The sequence below is a fragment of the Bombus affinis genome, chromosome 8 (genome assembly GCF_024516045.1).
Source record: "Bombus affinis isolate iyBomAffi1 chromosome 8, iyBomAffi1.2, whole genome shotgun sequence".
NCBI classification, from domain to species: Eukaryota; Metazoa; Arthropoda; class Insecta; order Hymenoptera; family Apidae; genus Bombus; species Bombus affinis.
This window is the reverse complement of record NC_066351.1, coordinates 8,884,040-8,906,339: the sequence shown is the minus strand read 5'-3', so window position 1 is coordinate 8,906,339 and position 22,300 is coordinate 8,884,040. Positions and strand designations below refer to the sequence as shown.

General features: G+C 38.2%; 1 protein-coding gene and 1 long non-coding RNA gene across 8 annotated transcripts in view; both read left to right on the top strand.

Annotated features, from left to right (window-relative positions):
* Window positions 1-22,300, top strand: part of LOC126919557 (nucleolysin TIAR-like) — a 583,207-nt gene that overhangs the window by 304,028 nt on the left and 256,879 nt on the right. The window lies entirely within an intron of this gene.
* Window positions 231-6,150, top strand: LOC126919576 (uncharacterized). The gene is made up of 2 exons (XR_007711709.1): window positions 231-742; window positions 820-6,150. It is a non-coding gene; the product is annotated as an uncharacterized LOC126919576 (long non-coding RNA).

The following is a 22,300-nucleotide window of genomic DNA, read 5'->3' as shown; positions in this document are numbered from 1 at the left end:
AATTAGAAGCATGGATATGTTGATCGAAGTATTTCAAATTATTCCATCAAAGAATATTGGTAATGTATTAGAACATATTAATTTTTAGGCTATGATTTCTAAACGTTTGTACACCTATTCTTTGTATAATATATGTTGATTCACATATCTTTACTGAGGTATCATATAGCTTTCAATAAAGGACTAAGGTACATGTACTGACATGGATAAAAATGTGTATTCCCCTAAACGTGTATTCCCCTCCCCTCTATTAATACAATTAATACTCGATACAATTACTATTCGGAATTTTAAGTAGAAATAACGCTACTACTATAATAGTGTATTACCAATTTCGTATCCTTAACTCAATAAAATTTCTAGCACGATTACAGTTCCCGACATGAACGATACCCTTATGTCGAAACTTTTTCCGAAAGCGTGAAGACGGGTATCAAATTTTCTGCTGTTTTAACCAACGAGGAACCGAGGAAGCGCGGGATGAAAGAATTCTCGGCAGTTTAGCAGGGAAGGTTTCCTACGTCGATTAGCAACGAGACAACGAGAAGGCAAAGGTTGGACGCAAACGGGAACACCGAGAACACCGACGCCATTCACTATACTCTCGGACTCCTCCGTTAATTAATAAAGTAGCCGCGTAAACTAACAGTTTTACTGCGGAACCGACAAACTTAATACAAGAGAAACAGCTTTTGTTCCTCCGCAGTAGTGTAACGAAGTCGCCTGTGGAAGCCAGTTCGAGGTACCAGCCAGATTACTCGTTGCATACTTAAAACCTTAACAACTGAGCGCTTTGAGAAAATGCTGGACCATTTTCAGTGCTCCGCCGTGAATCGCTGAGCCTCTCCCGCCCATTCGTCCTACTTCGAAAATTTTTCGCCTGGTAGAAGAAAAAAAAGAGAAAGAAAGAAGACGAGGAAAGACTGAGGGTGGAGGGGAGGGAAAGAGGGAAGGAAGCCGAGTACCGAAGGAGTTTCGTTGCTACTTGAATGCGCACTTTTTACCAATGCGCCCGTTACCAGTTTTTAAAGTAGACGTCGAACTGCTCGAGAAGTTCGAGGGACTATGCTCTTTATTCATGCGTCATTTTGGATTCGTTTGAAGAACAGGAACCGATAACCGGGAAGATGTTTCTCTATTATATAGAAATTATCGATTCTCCTACTCTACGTTTAAGTGTACGAAGAAAATAAAGTTCGCTGTTTAAAGGTAAGGACGCGATAGATTTCCCGTGGCCCAGAGGTTTTAATGAATTTCTGATAACTTCGGTGGAACTTGTAGCGTGAAAGTAAAGGAGGACGGTCGTTTCGAAACTATTTCAATGCTAGCAAATTATGTAAATTTCACTGCGGTTATAATTATAAAAACAATAACAAGGACCAAGGATAAAAGAAGCATTTAGTTCGGCCTATTGTTTAGCGACTAGATTTATGAGTCAACTTGCTGTCCTATGGCACTTGCGAGATCTCACCACAAGAATGCTGGCTACTGCCTTTTGCTACCCTCCTAAACATCATTGGAGTGCTTTACGTAGCGACGGTATCGGCGCGCCAACAAACAGCAAGCACTTGCTGATGCTGCTATTGCCACAGCTTGTTTTTCGATGTGCTTTTATTGCGCGTGCCGTGGCAGCTCTCGCGATTAAACCACTAAGTTATGCACGCGTGCGTTTACAGCGCGATACGTTGCCATCGCTCGATCATCGCGCCTTCTTTTCACTTTGCCATCTACACGATTTATTTTTTTTTATAGATACCACGAAGAAAATTGTCTGGAAACCTCGGATTCTTACTCGTCTATAGCACATTTACAATACACTTATAAAATAAAGAACGACGCCATGAATTACGATAAAGCATGTAAAAGATCAGCATAACGTCAGCTCCATACATATAAAGTTGCGTAGCCTATGAACGATAACCAAAAGCACTTAATGTTACTTTATAAGTGAATTGTAAATGTACATGCTAATTACATTCAGCGTTAACAGAGGTTCAACTGTCAGTCGAGTTACATGATTACGAGTATTGATCCGTAAGCTTTTATGACGTTTCGTTAGCAATTTCAGTGGCAACGATAATCTTGCTCATTGTAACGCGAGTACCATCGAGCTCGCTCGTTACACATGCAAACGTGATCCAATTAATAAATTACGGAAAACACTGAACGGTTAATAACGCGACTTCGTAACAGCGAATGACAATGATCGCGCTGAAACACGGCACAGGGAGCCGTGGCTCAAAGGAAGCCAATTACTAATTTAACAAAATAATAACAACAATGCTGGACATTGCGAAACCATGGACAGTGATGGAACAATTTTACTGTTTCGGTGGGGACTCCGTAAGCTTCTTTACAGAATCACAGGTTGGACAAGTGTTCGCGTGTACAGTATACGTATGAACAGTATAGCGGTACAATGTGATAGCATTATTCATCCCCTGGGCACGTTTGACCGGGTGTACTCAAACGAATGTTTCCACTACCATTCCCCCTTTTCAAAGTTTTTTTCCAGCCTTTGGATATGGGCCGCACGAATAAGAGCAAGCTTTTCAATTATTAACCAATTTTTTTTTCTTTTTTTTTGGATAAATTATTCAAGAAAAGGGGCAAACCAAGACGGATTGCCGCTGAAAGAACTGGACCCAGAAACCGAGCGTAAAAAGAAGGGTGATACGATATGATAGGGACGTGGAATACCAATGCATGTAGAAGGTAGTGCAGGTGTGTAAGCACAATAGGAATCGGCTTCGAAAGATGGGGTCTGTGAGAAAATAGAACTCTCGGCGATATTGGCGAAGGTAGGAAAGCCGGAAGACGGAAAGACGACGGAAGGAAGAGACGTTGTCGCGAAAGAAGAGGAGTAAGAGGAAGGGAAAATGGCGTGAAAGGGAAGAAGACAGAAGTATTAAGAAGGAAAATGGAAGAAGAGTACTCGAGTCGTCAATAGTGCACGTGCAGCTTGCAGCTGCAACGCGGCCCGCTAGAATATTACTGGCAGACTATCGCTAAAATATTGTCGACAAAATAACAAGGAAGGAATGAAAAACCCGCGGCAGGTGGGGGAGTTTCCGAATACGGAAAGAAAAATACGTGGAGACGTATCGAGGTGGGCGAATACGCGCGCCGGTATGCGACGATCGTGGGTTAAGGGTGAAAGAGGGTGGAAGGGGAGAAAGGATGGGACGGGGATGAGAAGAGCGCGGGGACATTGCGAGCTGGGTATACAAGTTTCAACGACGCGTTCTTATTTTCTAAACAAACACACGAGCGTAGCGGCGGCCGTTCCCTTTGGTAACGGGTTTATTTCGAGGATTCGTATAAGTGCGCGTACGAATTGTCGTGCGAGTGAAGGTCGTATCGTGGTCGTACCGGCCGGCCTGTTTGTTTGTTTGCGATAGAATAGGTACGGACAGAGTGTACGGTGTGGGAAACTTTTCGCTATTGGAATTCGAAAACGGGTGTATCGGGTCCAATAATGAATTGTCAACAGATAATGCGGAAAGCGACTTTTCCATTTCGCTTTCCCCGCGAGTTGTTTCCTTTGTTTCCGTATAACTTTTTTAAAACGTCCGTCGGGATTGCATTTGATAGACTTTCGTCCGGTTCACCGCTGCTTTCGCGCGTAGCCACGGTCTTCCGTCTTCACCCGTCGAGAAAAACATTTCCACGACTTATAAAAATATCCTACTTTTACAACATTTTACGCGCTAGTTGCTCTTCTATAATCGTGCTTTTCGCTTTAAAGAAAACAAATCCCACCATTGTTTATGATGCCCGGCGTATTTTTCCATGCAGTCCTCCTTCACAGATCAAAACTGGAATGCGAAATGACAGAAAGTTTATTTAGAATGTTTTCAAAATGCATCGAATGTTACGTTTCTATCGATGAATCACGATAGATTCGTTTCGTATTGCAAAAATATATGGCACTTAGTTGCATGAATATTTATTCGCATAAAATAGCAGTTCATGAAAGTATTTGTATATTTGCTGTAGAAAGCCTTCGAGCTCACGAGCCACGATACGTACAATATTTCTTCGTAATATGAATTATCATTTTTTGACACAAAGATAGGAAATAATAAAGTAATTTTACTTTTGATACCAGTAATTGAATTAAGAGCAAGATTAAACATTGCGTTTGTTCACCTTGACGTTATTTATTATTAGAACGCAGCTCTATACACGTCCGTTTCGTTTTCGAGGCCGTACAAGATGTATCAGTAGCAATCGATCGAATGGAACTTCTCATCTTCCAAGTGGTTTAGAATTTCAAGAGCAGAAACATACGCGATAATACACTTGGAGCTGAAAAGTCATGTTCTAGCTGATATTTTAGAGTGGTATCGAGTGGCGGCACAAATAAAATAATGCGGATGAAAGACCTGTACAGAGAGAAATAACACTGAAACGAAAGGTAATACTTAGAAAAGTATTATTTAAGGTAAGAAATATCATATTTCCTTAAAAAATAAAACTGTCTAAAAACTGCTTTAATTGCGAATCCATAATAATCATAATAATATTTCACTAGTGTCATTTAAAATTTGTATCTCTTAACAGAAATATATCTACAAAATATTAACATAAATTTAATCGCAGGGAACAAATACATAATTCAATCTAATTAATAACAGGTTTGCTATCTAGTTTAAATTATTTTATTATTGTTCAATTATACATAGAACGTATGAACATAATTTAATCTAAATAGAATCATCGTTAACGACATTAAATAATCTGCTAAATTAAAGAACATTATAGTCCCTTCTCCCTCCACATAAATAACGTACTCTTTAGTGAGATCGATGCATGGTAAGAACGATGGTTCGAGAAGAACCACATATAGAGTTGCCATAGACGCAATATTCGAGTACTTGTCGTTGAGTACAAAGGGTGGACATTATATAGCGTTAAGGAAAATAAAGTGAAATATGCATAGAACATATACGAAATTATATAGATAAGAAATTTGCATTGAAAAGCGTTGTTAACTTACGTGGAAGATTGAAACGGTCGACGTCATAGGAAAAATCAGACCACGCGTGTTTGTACATACAAGATAAAGAAAGGATCAAGATTGAGGATCGAGAGTAAAAAGCCGCAAACTACAACACCCCGTGACACACAATAGCTCGAAAACAGAGAGGAACTTACGCAGAGATCAGAAATAAACCCCACTGCAGGGCCAGCGGGCGCATTGCGCAAAACCCCCTTGCCTACTCTGCCCTCTTTCTCTCTCTCTGTTTCTTTCGCTCTCTCCGCTTTTCCATTCATCCCTCTCTCTTTCTCTCTTTCTCTTATCCTTCGCTAGCGGTTGCCACTATTACTCCCTTTCGCCCATTGCACTTCCGTGTCTATAGCCACCTTGTACCACTTATCCCTCACCAGCATTTACCACGTACGATCAAACTTCCCACCTGCTTGCAGTTCCTTCACTCCGGGGCCATTTGTCTATTCAAACCTTCCACCTTCTCTCTCTGCTTTTCGTTGTCATAATTTTATTCATCTGCTTAGAGGTTTCCAGTTTTGTTTTCTCTTCTCGTTCTTCTTCCGTCTTTGTTTTCCGTCTTTGGTACTTTGTTCGATCCAGTTGCACGCACTCTTTTCACATTTATCGCATCTTATTGGGCACATCACATGGAACTATTTGTGACATTATTGCGAAAGTTGCTATGTCATACGAAGATTAAGGAGTTTTTTTTAAGAAAGAGATGTTAGAGAAGAGAAACAGAGGGTACATCAAGTTCCATTACAGTTATAATGACGTTAATAGTAGGTTTAAAATATTAAAACTCAGTATATATACGACGCACATTTGTCTCTGTATTTCTTATGAAAATGATATCTAGTACACTGTTCTCTGTTTGTTCATGCGTTGACTCCATTAATATAAATTGTAAAGCTCCTAAGAGATAACCCCGCTCGGGATACACATATAAAATGAGGTTTACCATTAAGAAACTGGGGGATTTACCCTTATACAGAATGCACTCCACGTATTCTTTATGCTCATAGATACTGCAATATCACTCTTCAGTCTATGCCATGTAGTTTAGGGTAAATCTATTCTACACCGTATGTAATTTAGGTTAGTAGATTCTTGGTTTAAACAGTAACGAATAAAAGCGAATTTGCGATTTTCAACACGTATTCTCAAACAGAAATTTCAGATGACCGTGTGTTTCATAAACCTGATTTTAGCAACGAGAAGAATTTATCCTGTGTTTTTGACTTTCTCCTTTTTAACTTGATGCTCTGTGTGCCATCCATAATATGTGTGTGTGCAAAATTTTATTTGGAAATTCGAAATATTAATAAAATTGAAGAGGTCTGGAGCGTGTTTCATTTAATTTAAACCGCACGCACGGATAGAAATGTTTTTCGCAAAATTGTATTTTCAAAACTGGCTGTCGCGATACCTCAAAAACTAATTAACTACTTAACCTCAAATTGTATATACATATTCTATACAAGCACATCTCTTCATCGTTCCTATCGGGATACCTCTCCGTGACAATTTTTACAATGACAAAATTAAAATTAAAAATCTTGTCGAGAAACCAATTTTTTACATTTTGCATGTAGCTATCGTTATAGCTATAATATCTATAACTATACTTGTTATTGATTATATTTCCACAAAGAACTGGGTGAATAAATAAATCGACGAAGTATACAAATAGAAATATTTTGCGAATTTCTTTAGTCTCTGCTTGATATATATTTATAGCTAAATTGAAGTTAAACTGAAAAATAATTAAAGAGAACTTCAAATATTAAACTAGTAATTGCTAATCAACAACGAGATCATAATTGTCCTTATCATACATATTGTTATTGTTGTATAAATTTCTACAAATAACGAAGAAAAATTGAATACTTTCTTAAATTGTCCGTTTTCCTCGGAGTCGCTTATCTTGATAGAAAAACTGTAATATCAGCTCGTTATATCTAGATTAGAGTTTATAAATTATACTTGGGTATATTAATTACACTTTATTTGAGGTTTTCGTGATGTAAAATATTCCTCGCTAAATGATTATGATCAATGCTTGCTAAAAAAATATTAATAAATTTACAGTAAATACTCGTAATACGACTTCTTTTCTAGGTATTTTCGCGGAACGTCTTCTATGCGTCTGAATAGTGCGATTTCGTACTACTGTCGCGAGCTGAGAGTAGATTATACTAAGAAGTCGGTTTCCGCTTAGAAGCTGTCTTAGATTCAGGCAACACGAAACATCTTGACCAATATAAACCTGTTATTTACTTTAAAGTCACTTGTATTCAAGCAGCTTTACTAATCTCAGCGAACTTTATCACAAATATTCGATCAAAAGTATTGATCGATGGAGGCGAAGTTGTACATAAGATTTAATCACAAACAGACTTGTATACTGTACGTCACAAGCTACTTATTGTTTCGTTCTTAAAAGTTATATCATTCCTGTTTACTATTCGTTTCAAGCTATTGTCCTTGATTTTTTCTAAATTATTCTATTCCATCATATATGTACTATAAAAATCCATAGAAAAGTTGTCGCACACGCCAACGCGGCGCAGCAAATACCGTTTTAGCTAACTTTCCACTCGACGCAAACGTCTCTTGTAAATTACCGCGATTTCGAGTGGTCGAGTGGGAAATTGGTTGCGCGTTCACGCCAAAGGGGCAGATATCGCGCGAATAACCGTGCGGCCAAGATTGACCGTCGCAATAATCACCGAAACCCACCGTTTTCAGCTAGTTTCTCTGCTATCTTCGATAGTCGATATATGATGGTCTGTGTGCTAGCTTGGTGTGCAGGCATTCGTTAGCATAAAGGAACCACGGCTAACCCCTGACCCGTATCGCGACATTATCGGCCTTCTAGCGCGGTCGTTAACGGAGTAACTGTAATTGAACTGCTGTATACAGACAGCCAGTGGCTCTCTCTTCCTTCCGCTTATTTTCGAAATGCTTAGGCGCTATTCTGATCTTCTCTCGCGATCCTCGTCTTATGTCCCGGAGAAATTGCCCTTACAGTCAAAACTATCGGTGGCCTAATTGATCGGCGGTCCCGTTACGGCTAATCGAAAGATTAAGTCAGCGGAGAGAAAATCGAATGCTAATCTACAAGCACAGAATTTCACTGAAACGCCTCGACAATAATCTGCCATCTATTTAATCTCTGTGTGTACCATGTAGTTTTCGCGAAGCTCGTTCGTATCGAGTGTCCAGCGTAATTAAAGTAAGACAATAGACGTGGGAGCGCATCTACCGTTCCACGAGCTGTTACAAGAACGGTATGTTGCGCGTTTGTAACGATAAAGAAGAGATAAGAGATTGTAACGATAGAGAGAAAATATCAATTTATCGGAAATATTAGATAATATAGAATTAACGACGTTGATTGTAATAATTGATTGAGAGGGTTGATAGAGTTTTTGAACGTAAGTGAAATATGATGGGTTTGGATGTACCCAGCGTTATTTCGTGGAACCTGTGAAAGAAATAGGATCTATGTACTATAATGCGTGGTTTAGAAGACGCATGAGTCCCGTTGATCTTCTTGAATCGATTCTATGAATTTACCTTTGAACGAATGGTATGGTGAATTGGAAACGAGAAAGTACTATATGGTTACGGTCAGTGGATTATGAAATAAATTTATGATACGTTGCACTGTGCATTATTTCCTATAATATATTTTATGAATCAGTTACACAATACGTGCCAGATCTCCTACGATGGCAACGAGGTTATAACATTCTTTTACTTCGCTTCGAGATTTCTAACAATATTTCCAAAATAACAATTGCAACGGTATATCGAGAATCTTCAATCAAATGCGATATTAATCATCGACGTTGAATATCCTTTTGTCAGAACTCTGTTGCACACATCTTGAAGATAAACAGATATTTATTTCCTATATCATTCATTCTGTATTCTTCGTCATTTTGCTACGCTCTCAGAGGGTAGAAAAAACACACGGTAATGAAACAAAACGTTTTATGTAAATTAATTAATTAATTAATTAAAACTTCTTTTGTACAAAATAGATCTTCACTGGTTCTTACTGAAATAAGAAGTAGCTTAAATAACTCTGTTAAAGATTCAAATTTACGAAAGTATGGATTTTATTATTTCGAAATAAAGTGTAGAGTATGGCTGTAAATGATCAGGGATTCATTCGCAGTGAGTAAAATTTTAATACGCGGAAGGTACGGCAACAGCATTATTTATGTCGGGCAGAAAGAGGCAGCGAAGAGTAAAAAGTGATTACAAAGCGCAACGATGGCAGATATAGTTGAATCAGATATAGTTTTTATTTATATTCCCTTCTGAAAGACTGTTTATTTTGTATATCATTTGTAAACACGAACGAGAATACGAACCATTGTGCCGTGACAAGGGTAATGCGAGTTTTTACTTCAACATATGAAGTTCGGCTTTTAGGAAAAAATGTTTTTCATACGGGGCGTAATACATTTTTCCGTTTCTAACGGAATATAAAAATATATTAAAAGATTTCATCGAATATTCTCTTCGTTTCAAGGTAACAAAGATAATTGAGAAATACTTTTCAGGTACGTAGTCGATCGAATTCCTTATTATCGTAAAAGTTACGCAAAACCTTCAGCAGGTAATGACGACCATTTTAAAAAATCTTACGAGTCAGAACCTCGTGACTGTGTTTAGATCAATACAAGCGAGCTTCCCAGAAATTTCTGTCAACTAGCTAGCACGTTATGTATAACTGAGACTAGTTACAATTAAATTAAGTGTCCCTGTTGGATTAATGATTGAATATTATTCTTCTATAAATTATTAGCTGTCAACAAAAACTCTGTCATTTTATTACAGTACTTCAAATTCAAATATCATACTACCATACTAATTTTAACTGCCGTTTGACGTGTCGACATTTAATTCTTGAAATAGGCTTTTATTTAGCATTTTGCCTGCGATATAACTGCTGGCGCATGTTTAAATCTTATAAAGTGCACGTATTTTTTTTATATCATAACTCAATAAAACGGTGTTAAAGTTGTTAACACGATTTGTTCTATTCTTGGAGACTATGTCGTGTTATATACCTCATATAAAAAAATTTATATCCAACACGTTTTAAACAAAATGAAATACTAAAGCAAATCATGTTTCGACGAATACAACAAATTCGAAATCCGGAAATAATGAGGATTACAAAATCAAAATGCTCAAAGAATAGAAATTATTGATAACAATGGAGAATTATTAACTTACTAATTCGATTATTGAAAATATTTCAATTTCTATAGATGGAAATACATTTTGTTTAAAAGGGTGTAATTAATCAAAATGTATGAAAAATATTCAGTATTAATACAATACATATAATGATGCTGAAGGAGTGGTATTTTTTCTAATAATTAAATTATTTTACTGTAAAATTACCAATAGTAACAGAGGCATTCTTGACAAATTTTTCATTTCCAGTTTGTAGATGGAGCAAGGAGTAAAGGTAACGTTAAAGCTTGAGAAACGTTCAGGAAGGTTTATGTTAATCCGTTTAAAGCCATTTTATTCTGAAAAGGAGGTTAACTTCCTTCCGGAAATAAGTTCCTTCTATCATCTCAATTCCTCTGTTCGAAGGCGTAAGTTACTGCCGTAGATTCCTGTGTTTTCTATGTATAATAGGTATACGGATTGTTCCTGGAAACAACGAGAGGTACCCGACAGTTTCTAATTTTTTTCCCAGTATTAACTTTCCAGTCTTTAAGCTGTTCCCGTTTAACCCCTTCACTTAACGTCCTTGTGCATTATTGCTTACGCTATTCTCTACTTCCCTCTACTTCCCTTACATCTTTCTTCTTGCTTCTTTTCTTTCACTCGTTCAAAAGCTTGTCTCCTTTAAACTTTATTACCTAAAATATTCCCTTTACTTTCAGCATTGCAGAAAAGGACAATTACTCGCGAAGTACCTGAGAGCTTAAAATTGTACGGTTAAACGTCACGATTAAAATATCGTTACTTTGTTCAAAATGAATGATAAATTGTTCAGATATGCAGAAGAATTTTTGTATCTCGAAATTAAATGTTACACTTTCTTTAGTTCCATTTAATATTAATTCGAGAGATATAACGATAAAGACAATGTAATCTTGAAAAATTGAAATTTCAAAAAGCGATATTAAACAGATTCCCGAATTCTTTAATGCTAATATTTATGGATTTAAAAACGTTTTCATTTGTTATCTTGATCGATCATTTTTTTGCATTGCATTTAATGGTATTGCGTTAAGCTGATAGTGTACGAAAAAAACAGATTCTTGAATTCTTTAATGCTAATATTTATGGATTAAAAAACGTTTTCATTTGTTATTTTGATCAGTCATTCTTTTTGCATTGCATTTAATGGTATTGCATTGAGCTGATAGTGTATGAAATAAGTAATGAAAATGTAAACATAACATAAAATGTCATTTCACAGAGACTGCACGAATTCATTGCTCGACGTTTGCTATGTAAATATTGACTGTACCAGTACAGAAACAGGAATGTTCACTGCACGGTTATGCCCTCGGTTACTCTCATACTTTCGTACGAAATGATTCATTTACAAATTTCGCTGTAATTTATACCTTGCAATCCTATATCACGCCATTTACTGTTTTATACGGCACACGATACTTCGTTATTACTCGCCTCGTTTTCCGGATTTTCCGAGGAATTCGACCCAAGGCAAACATCGCCGTTTTGAACGCAAATCATACAGAAAGTAGAATCGGAAAATATTGCATAATTTTGATACGGGTTACGTCGAATGTTCAATTTTAATCAATACAGGAACAAGAAAATGCTATAATTTAAATTATTCCATATCTTAAAAATATCATGTATCAGAAATAAAAGGAAGAGAAAGCCATTGCTTGCGCATTGTTAGAATAATCTCTACCTGAATTCATTATAATTAAAAAAAACGAAACAATGTTATTAATAAATAATATACGAGACGTAGGAATTCTTGCATCCTCGTATTATCGTGTTTTTCGAATTACTGCCAACATACTGTCAAATCGTGCCGGCATGTCATTTCCAGTTTCACCAGCCTCCGTTAAATCGAATCATACCGAGCGGTAAGATTTATTCGAACGAAGTATTAATTATTTCTTCCTTTCGCCACGAGAAACGTGAAAACCACGTAGGAAAGACACAAGCCAAATATACAGATGGTGCAACGGATACGAGTGAACTCGGGAAAAAACAACGGTCGTTGCTTTTCCATTAATTCGCGGTTAACGACACCCGGTCGGAGCGAGAGACGGGCCAACGAAGGCCAAGGTAGGTGGGGTTGGTGGTCGGCGAGAGTGGATGGCGAAAAGGGCGAACAGGAAAAGCAGCGGAGGCATCTTTCGCGTGCGGGCATACGGTGCAACGTATCCGGGCAGGTATAGAGCGGACAATATACGTGCTTAATGGGAGCTCGCTCGCGAATAACTCGAGGAAACTTCTCGAAATATCACTCCGCTAGTCCCTAAACCAACCGACGCAATGGCCGGTATTCCTGTTGGAAGCGGAATAATATCAGCTGTGGGGGTAGCGTAGCAATTTCATTACCGTAACCACTGGGTAGCCAGGCATTCGTGTGCAACCGACAATGCTCTGCACGTTTATGGAAGGGACAGCCTATACGTGAGATTACACGACTGTTCAAGTAGAGCGGGCCACGTTGTTGTTAATTCACCAGAGAGCTAGAAACTTCGCTGTGGAACGCACGGACGAGTGAACCGTATCGGAGTGACTTCCGGATGAGTCGACGTATCAGAGGGGAAGGGAGATACGTCGCTGCGTCGTACGTGGACGAACGCAATCGTAGGGCCCTCCCGGGGAAAGGGCCAGAGGGACGATGTAACCAGGAACCCCTTTCCGCCGGTCGGCTATATCCTGACCATTGAGTGATCGACGTTGAAGGGTCGCTTCTAAAAAGCCGGATGCTTCCATCGATTTCCTGTGATTAAATTCCACAGGGAGCTGAAATATATTAATTGAAAAAAGAATCGAGCCTCGCCAAAGTTTCCGACAGATTCATCTCACCCGGTTGCGTTTGTTCCTACGCCTAGCTCGTTGAAATTCGTAATCGAAATAGAACTTGGATAATAATACGTTTTACGTAACTGATTTTAATCAATTTCCTCGTGTGATCGCCGAATATAAATATTCACTTTCAATATAACGATTGATAGTTTGAGCCCTGCAAAGATTCTTCCGATTGTTGAAACAAATCCGAAGCAGAATAGCTGGGACGCGAAGAGAGACTGGTGCTATAACTATTCTAGTTAATCATGGATACTTAAGGTATCGCAAGCAACGGTCGTAACTAGCGAACACGTTGAACCGTACACACAATCCGAGTAATTCCCATTACGTATCAACGGTAACGGTAAGAGATATCCTACGGATCATTTATAGTAATTTGGAGCAAGGGAGTGACTGTTGAATTTAAGGGAGCATGGAACACGGAGGTCGGTAATGAAAGAAAAGTGCACGACTTTAATTAGGTTCACTGGGGCTAGAAACAAGCCCCAGAGTTGACAAACTACCTCCATCCACCGGTGTTCTTCTGCGTCTGTGTTCCGTTAACTTAAGGCAGCGTGTTGTTTCCGAGAGCCATGGTGGAAAGGCATAACATCGCCCCCATCATCTCCTAATAAGACCTTGGCTCTCTTATTTAGCTGGAACTTTTCTAGGGAGAAAAGGCAGTAAATTGCGTAACGCTACCTTGAAATTGCCAGTTCCTCTGCTTTGTCTCGGTGCCTTCTTTCATCTCTGAGCAAAACCAGGCACAGGGAAAAAGTACGATTTCTACGGGCGATTATACCGACACGAGACGATACGCTCAATTCCAGACAGAAGGAACGAGCACGTAAATACCTAAATCGTTCGACGTCGGATCCTTCAGTTTCATCTATCTGACTTCCGTACTTCTTCGTAACGATAATGTCCTCGTTTCATCCTACATTTATATCCGAACGGAGAAAATTAATTAAATCCAACATCATTCGAGGTTTAATACTTGCGTGAAGGAAGTTTGGCCTGCGAGCACGTCGTTATATTAATTTAATACGCGTTTGAAAGGTTAATTTGAAGTGACTAGAATAGTAGTATTTGTGGCGGCACACGACAACAAATACCGCCACTCGACACTTACTACGCAACGGACACGGCAGTGCAATTGTTAGGCGCCTTAGGTTTCTTGAATGGTTTTGATTCCCGGCGCCTTTAGTCCTATTTTTCTTCCACGCATTAAAATAGAAGAATAATTAGCAGTACCCCAGCAGCGATATCTACAACCGGCAACTACAATCATCACGGACTACATATATCATCTCATATTCATAGCGTCGAAGATGCCAGGTTAAGAGAGGAGACCAAATGATTACTATACTATCATTGTCGATATTGTGATAGCTACGCCGAGGCGTAATTACAATATCAACAATGTTGCGAATCGTTACTCAGATATAATGCATGAACATCAGGGAAGTACACACGCCGTATAAATAATTCGAACGAGGACGGAAGGGCACGATCAAATACGTTCGTATGAACATTAAAGTTCCATTCAATTTGTACGTTGCATTTGTCCATTTATCTTTTCATGCAGATCGGCTAGCGATACAATTATAGCGGCAACATTCTCAGCCTCCTCCTCCGTCGTTTCTTAAGTGCGCAAACAACACAGAGGTGATGTTAATTGAATTTCTAGCACGTTAGCATCGATGATAGAAAATAGCGCGACACCGTAAATCGAAAAAGCTTGAATATAAGAAACGTGTTCAGTGTTTGACAAACAAGCCCCGCATTTTATATGCGCATGCATCAGCTTTGTTCGACGGGAACGTATTACTCATACTATCATACCATTGTCTCCACTATCGACTAAAGATGCCATAACTATTTGCTACATCGCTCCAACTGGGACTTTGTTGTAAAAGGTATTCGCATTAACGTCGTTCTTGATAGTTGACATCTAGTTCATTGATAAGAACAGTAGTATTCCTGGAATAATTATTATTATAATTCCTGGAATGATTATGCTTCTACGTCAACCATTTTTCCAAAATTTAGCGATTTAAGAAAATCTGGAATCTCACATTTTGATGATCGTGATAGTTGAACTTGTAAATGTATATTCATCTGCACACGCGAGTGACATAATATTATACAAAGATACACTGGAATCTCAAATACGATCACTTTGACTTTTTATTATTTCGGTATTGTTAGCTTTTAGTTGCGAAACTTTAAATCTTGGTCTGAACCGAGCCAAGATCAGCGAACGATCTTCCGAATATAATTTAGCAAGAAACATTTAACTGTACGTACTAATTAAATGTACGTTAGTCCAGTGGCTACATCATATCTATTCCGGAGATGACGTTCAGCATGGTATACCTATTCAAAAAGCGAGCTTCTCATTTGGAAGATATAAGTTTTCCAAAGTATGATAATAAAATAACGTGTGAGCCAAAACTTTCGGACAGCAGTATACTCGTATGTGTCTCGAAGTAGTAGGAATCATCGCGCAACTTCCGTGCAAAGTTCGTACTCGGATAATTGTTATTATCGCGTAGCCGGCTTAATTAGAAGCATCGGAACGGGACGGAGAGGCGGAGGTGAAGTAAATCTTAAGAATTCTCGTGCACGATTTGGCCAGTCATCGTACACACCGGGTGGCGGAAGCCTGTACACACCGGCCAGGTATGGAGATATATTTCGAGACTCAGCGAAACTCTCGTTGCAAATCGTGCGGCACGAACCGGAAAACTTCGTTGTACACGGGAGTCTAACTTCGTTAAGACAAACGTTTTGAACAGAACTCGAGCGTTTTGCACGGCAAAGCGTGTGCCGGTGACGTCAGACCGAGCATTCGCGAGCGAGGGTCAACGAAGAGGAGCCGGTGGTACGGAAAGCTCACAAAGAAAGTAGAAAAACTTCGACACTTAAATGTTGAACATCCCCGGGACGAAAGGCCCTCCGGCGATTAATAACATTTATGATGAAAGAGACTCGCCAACGTTTTAAGAGAAAATGAATTCCCGTTACGTACGTACTTTTCAAACGGGTTCCCTCGACGTTTTTCCAACCTCCTGCCGTTAAAAGGAACGCAACGCCGGTAGACGATGAGGAGGAAGAACTTACTTCTATTTATCCTGTAGAATCAATTCTTACCAGGTCGTCGTTGTGTTATCACTTTTTTAAATAGAATGAATGTAGCGAGATATTCTCTCATCTTGGCCTTCGCCGTTATCGCTTTTAATCAATTTTATAACGATTTAAAAATAGGCTTATTTTGGCGACTATTTTTATGCTACTAGCTAAATCGATATACTATCGGAAATTCAAACGATTCAGAACGATAAAACATTCGACGTTGTGAGAGGAAATAAATGTTCCCGCTATACCTTATCCGCAGTTTTTTTCAATTGTTTCGAGTAACGCGACGCTCTGCTTTCATCCTTGATATGAAATTAAGCTTTACAAAATCCATAATAGAAATGAAATTGTTTTATAAATATTTGCAAGGAAGCGGAGAAAATTGTCATTCCGGGCTGAGTGGAAACATAAATTGCGCTTAAAAATGTTGTAGCTCGTTTAGCTAACTTAAAATACATTGGAAATGTGCTAATTATTTCACAGAGCACGCGCCGTTTACACGTACGTTCTACACGCACTTCGCGTAAAAACGAAATATTTTGCGTTATGTTGGATTTATAACAAACATAAGCAGAAGCCTATTATCTTGCAGTACACGATGCCAATGAGAATCTTATTCGATCAATTTTAAATAATCAAAATTAAAATTTGACATGAATTAAATGGCGAATGAATTTAATTAATTTCGTATTTATCGTTTGCATAAAATATACGCATCTTTCATCGAAATATCTTTCACAGGCAAATTACGCGGAGTTTTGTATTACGTTTAACGATCCGTCAGAAATAAGAAAAAAAAAAAACAACTCTGGATAGAAATATCCGGTTATAGTATCCAGCATGACATTCTCCACCTTTTCTCTTTTCCGACCTGAAAGTCCCCAGGCGTCCCCGGAAAATATTTCATGTTCAGTTAATTAGCGTAAGACAAACAGGCGAAAGTTACGGTTTCAATGCGGACAAGGTATTTCTTTCCTATTTTCCGTTTCTCCTCTACCCTCTTTCACTGTCACTACCAGGTAAATAATAGCGGCTAGACATTTAATTTTTCGTTGAAAAAGCGCGTCTTGCAGCCTGAGATACAGATGAGATAGGGATGGAAATAACGCGTTCCATCAATGTTTGCCATACTTTTTTTATATCGTTAATCTTTTCATTAGGAGAATACCGCATTACGTGTTATCGTATAATCTGGGAAATACACGTGTGCATAATTGTAATTCTTATTGCCATAACAAATGTTTCACAGTCTAACATACGTAACGTTGTTTCACTGAACTTTTACATTTCGTGCCATGAACAACTAGCAAATGCTTCGTGAAACTCTATTGATATCCACTGCACGAAAATATGTACATCGTGTAGGTACAACGATAAAATAAAATTTTGAACTTGAGAAAAACGCATCGAATATGCTTTGCTTGATTGTTTCGCTCAAAATTATCGTGTGTACAATAGCTAGAAGAAACATTTGAAAGGGGAAACTGTTAAAAATTTCAGTATCTATTGCATCATCGTTCTATTAAGTCATCTCGTAAGTAACGCGGTTGTTCCAATAAAAGCGGAATAGAAAATTTTTTAATAAAATGATAAAATCGTAGAAAAAAAGAATAAATGATTTTTGTTGAACATTGTTCGAGAATCATCTAAAATTATGGGATATAGGAAGATATCGTATTTCATAAGTACATATGCGTACACGTAGTCCCATTGATTATCTTAAAACTTAAAACTGTTATTTTCATTTTTAGAAGTCTATTACAATACTGCCACAAGGATTAACTGGAAACGTCCGTTATAGCTCAGAAACCTTTCAACCGACCATTTAATAACCTCACACATTTGCATGAGAGACTTGGCTACCTTCGTCTAATTCGTTGCGCCGGCTGAATGTAATTACACACACTATTTCCCCAGATTAACAAACTAAACGATATGCAGGTCTGAAAACTGCAAGATTACCAGAAATTTGTTATAATAAACTCACAACGCGAGATTACTTGAGAAAAGATTTGCTTCCCAAAAGCCACAAGCATTTCATTATTCCAACACAGAATTCATAATAAATTATTCAACATCCTTAACTATATACCCGGATAATGTTAATACAGCATAAACAAACGATATCGTCGGAAATTTGATTCATGCTGAAATTGATTGTCGTCACGCGTCGTTGATTAACCGATTAACCATCCGGCGCGACGCTAATAAACCAATAACATTAAATCAGGCCGCATTTATGCGGCTATAAAATGAACGTCATGACCACGATGGCGAAATACTCCGGTCTTCATAGAGGACAGTCCGAAGAAACCATAGAGGAAATCAAGATGGTTCGCTGGAGAGTAATCCAGCCGCCGTTCCAGGATAGCGATCCCGGCAACCAGCTCGAAACTCGTAGTCTAATGTTTCATCTCGGCGGCGCGGCGTGCAGGCTTGGAAATTACCGCGGCGCCCGAAGATGTGATCGCAGCCAAGAGCTATCCGTGCGCTCCATTATCATGCAGATATATACGCGTAACAATTCGGGAAGATGTACACGCAACGATCCTCCGTCTCGTCCCTTTCCCTATTTCTCTCTCGTAACGGAGAGAGCATTCCGTGCCTGTAGATTGAGTTCAAAGCGATACGCGCGACTCAGGGTAAGTAGAGAAAGGTGGAGGGAGGGGGAGGGAGGAAAGGAGAGAGAGAGAGAGAGAGAGACGGAGAAGGCCGTATGCAACAAAAGACAAGGAGGACCGCAGTGGTTGCGGGCGAATACAGAAGCGAGCCACGGAAGAAAGGAGAGGAAGAGGTTTCATAAATAAGTTGATAGTTCTATCGGGTACAGCGCGGGCTCGCGCGCGGTTACGAATTAGTACATCAGAGACGGTGTACGCGATCGGGCCGATATCTATCCGGTCCGCACAATGGTTAGTAAAGCAAACGTAAAGCCGAATTGCCGACCGCACGAGTATGGTAGACCACAGTAGCATAATAACCAAGAGTAATGCGTGAATTATTGACTGCTTCCTATCTTCCTACCACCGACTCCGCGCCGCTACGTATACGCGCTCTTGCCTCGCGTCGTTCTCGCGTGCACGCGTACACGCGTTCCCACTCCACCTTTTCCGCTTCCAGTATTAAATGGTTTCGTACACGTAGATTAGCTGCTGTCCACCGCACGAGCAGGACCGTACGTCACAAACCACCAAGGTGCCACGCGTGTACAAGCGTACGTGCATACGCAGGTGTCCGTGTGTTTTCGCACGGGGCTGTCACGGAAAACACGGCAACTCTTGCACACGCGTGGATTGTGTTATCGCGGCCGTTCGTTAAACGGATACATCTGCGAACGGTGCTCGGTGGAACGTGAACAGAGGTGAAGGATTTTCTGGAGCGCTAAAGCGCGTGAATGAATTGGAAGCCACGAAAATTTCATGAATATTGTTAACCCTTTTGCTACTTGCCATTACGTCAACGTGGAAGGGATATTTAATTCTGCTACGGTCTTCGAATTTTCATATCTCAAGCCGGTTTCACTTTTACGAATGAAAAGATTGCGTCAGGCACATATATAACGTTGATAGCGAACGTATAGAATTTACGTTCTGAGAAGAAATTTTGTCCGATCATCTAAAATTTCCAATCACCCACGAAATGTTTCTACAGCTATCGTCGGAAATGATCAATGAAGACCGTTGTATCTATTTACGATTACGCATAACTTGCGAGTAGTAAATCAAATTGAGGTGAACTACTGAACAAGTCACACCACTGATCTATCTGCGTCTGTAATCCTAAATACTTGCACAGAAAGCGATTGGTCACTTGATGAACGTCTAAAGGTTGTTATTACGCAATATGAACTTTAGAGGAGAAAATAGAAAAAAGGAGAATAGGAAGAGTGAATTTGAATTGCTAACCAAGCGATGTTGTAATCTTGCGTGATCTTCTATCCACTGACCTATTTGGTCAACACGTAGTATTATAAATAATTTCCTACAACATTAATTACGAATAATTTACATATAGTATGCGTGATACGCAAAACAAGACGGGAAATTAAAATTTTATATTACATGTTGCAGGGTTTAATTAAAGTTTCTAAAATGAAGTTTTACTTTCATGAGCCTCCGTATATAGTTTCAGTTATACCACAAACAAAAATCTCTAATTCGATATATATTCCAGGTAGTATGGAATCTATCCAATAGACAAATATTTCAATTCCAACGTTGAAAGTTTCGACGTTGTATGACAGGCCTTCGAGGGATTCATTAAATTGAACTTCTCTAAACAAGACCTCTGTTGTTTCTATCAATGGAAAATACAAGATATCTTACAAACACAGTTAGACATTCTGTTTATAATATGACGAACATTCCTGTTATTTGATATTGATGCCATTTTAATATATTCGTACGATAACTGGGAAAAAACTGGGAATAAATGCACGAATCTTTTAAAGATTCTACTAATTTCCATGTAATTTTGAAATCTCCATGTGTTTTTGTAAATTCAACGTATTATACTAATAATTCATTCGTGTATATTTATCACGATGTAATTATTCATATTTTACAGGCATTATAAATATTTTATCAACATATATTTTAATAATGCTTTAGCAGAGGAAGAGCTGTGCGAATAATTTAAATATTAAAATGAAGTCAAGATGAGATAATCCAAGTGGTACATTAGGAAATAATTGTTAATCTCAAAAATCAAAATTCCCTACTTAAGTTACTTAAAAATGTCGCAGCTTATTTAGTATTTGAAAAATTATTTAAAATCTATCATTAAAAATGACTGCTAGAAGACATTCCTTCTTATAATAAAATAAAACTTTCTATATACTTAAACACCGTTTTCCTAATATGTCACAGAGAACGTAAGCAAAGTAAAATGTAACTTATGATTGTTAAATGCTGCAACTTTTGTTCAGATCTTTTGTAGGAAACTCAGAACCTCACGCACGTAACGCAAGTTATCACAGCTACTGAGAAGATGAGCAGTTGTATCTCTTCTTTCGGCTGTAAATTTTCTTGTTTCGTAAACTTTTGATGAGTATTTATAATTCTAGATATCGTTCCTCTAGACAGGGCTAAACTTCGAGTGACAAAAGTTAGATCTAATATCACGTACGATGTAACACAGTAATAGTAAAACATTTATGAAACTCGTAAGAATAACAAATCATTTTTCACTGACGCTACAAATAAGGTTCACGTGTTACTGGCAAATTATTTAGAAATGCATATTTCTATCTTTAGGCTTTAGGAACATCTAAATAGATTTTAACAAAATCGGTGATAGAAGATAGTTTTTTATACTAACGATAAATAATAAATTCGGATGTTATAATAGATCGTTTTAACGTTCATTTATCGGTGATTAATATTTTTGTAAATATTCAAGTAGTACAAGATTGGTATATTTGAAAAAAAACCTTCATTAAAATATAAAGCCTCTGTTTCTGTTGTAGGTAATTTTATTTGTCACTAAAAAGACCATTATAATTTTGCATTAAATTAATGGAAACGTTAAAATGAAGAAATATGTGACTGGTATGTGCAGACAACTGTTAATTATTTTGAATTCGGTCCGCATTTTAAGGTGGATGGCGCACGGCAACAAAGGATATGCGTCTTTTTTTCCTTTCGCACCAAAAAATTTACGCTACCACAGGTAACGTCACCGAAATGAATGCACACATGGAAATAAAACCGTGTGTTTCCTGGCTGTTAATGACGTATATTCGAATTTTCGTAGCACAAATTGAAATTTATTACTCAGGAAAGGATACACAAACAAAGAGAATCTTTTTCATTTGCGTCATGCACGCACACGCAATTCCCGATTCTTCCTGCAGGCATTTACGAAAATCCTCGATTTACAAATCTTCAACACCAGGATTTACAAATTGCTGATGCGTGAAACGATCGTACAATTGTTTACCTGGTCGAGTGATTCCCCATGACCCAGACTTTCTCTATAAACTACACAAAATACAGAGTGATGAAAAAACCAAATACACGATGTACACATACATTCGTTCAATCGAATTGGCTGTAAAAAGAGAAGGAAGAAAATGAAAAAAAAAAGAAAAAAATTAAAAGCCAAAACTAA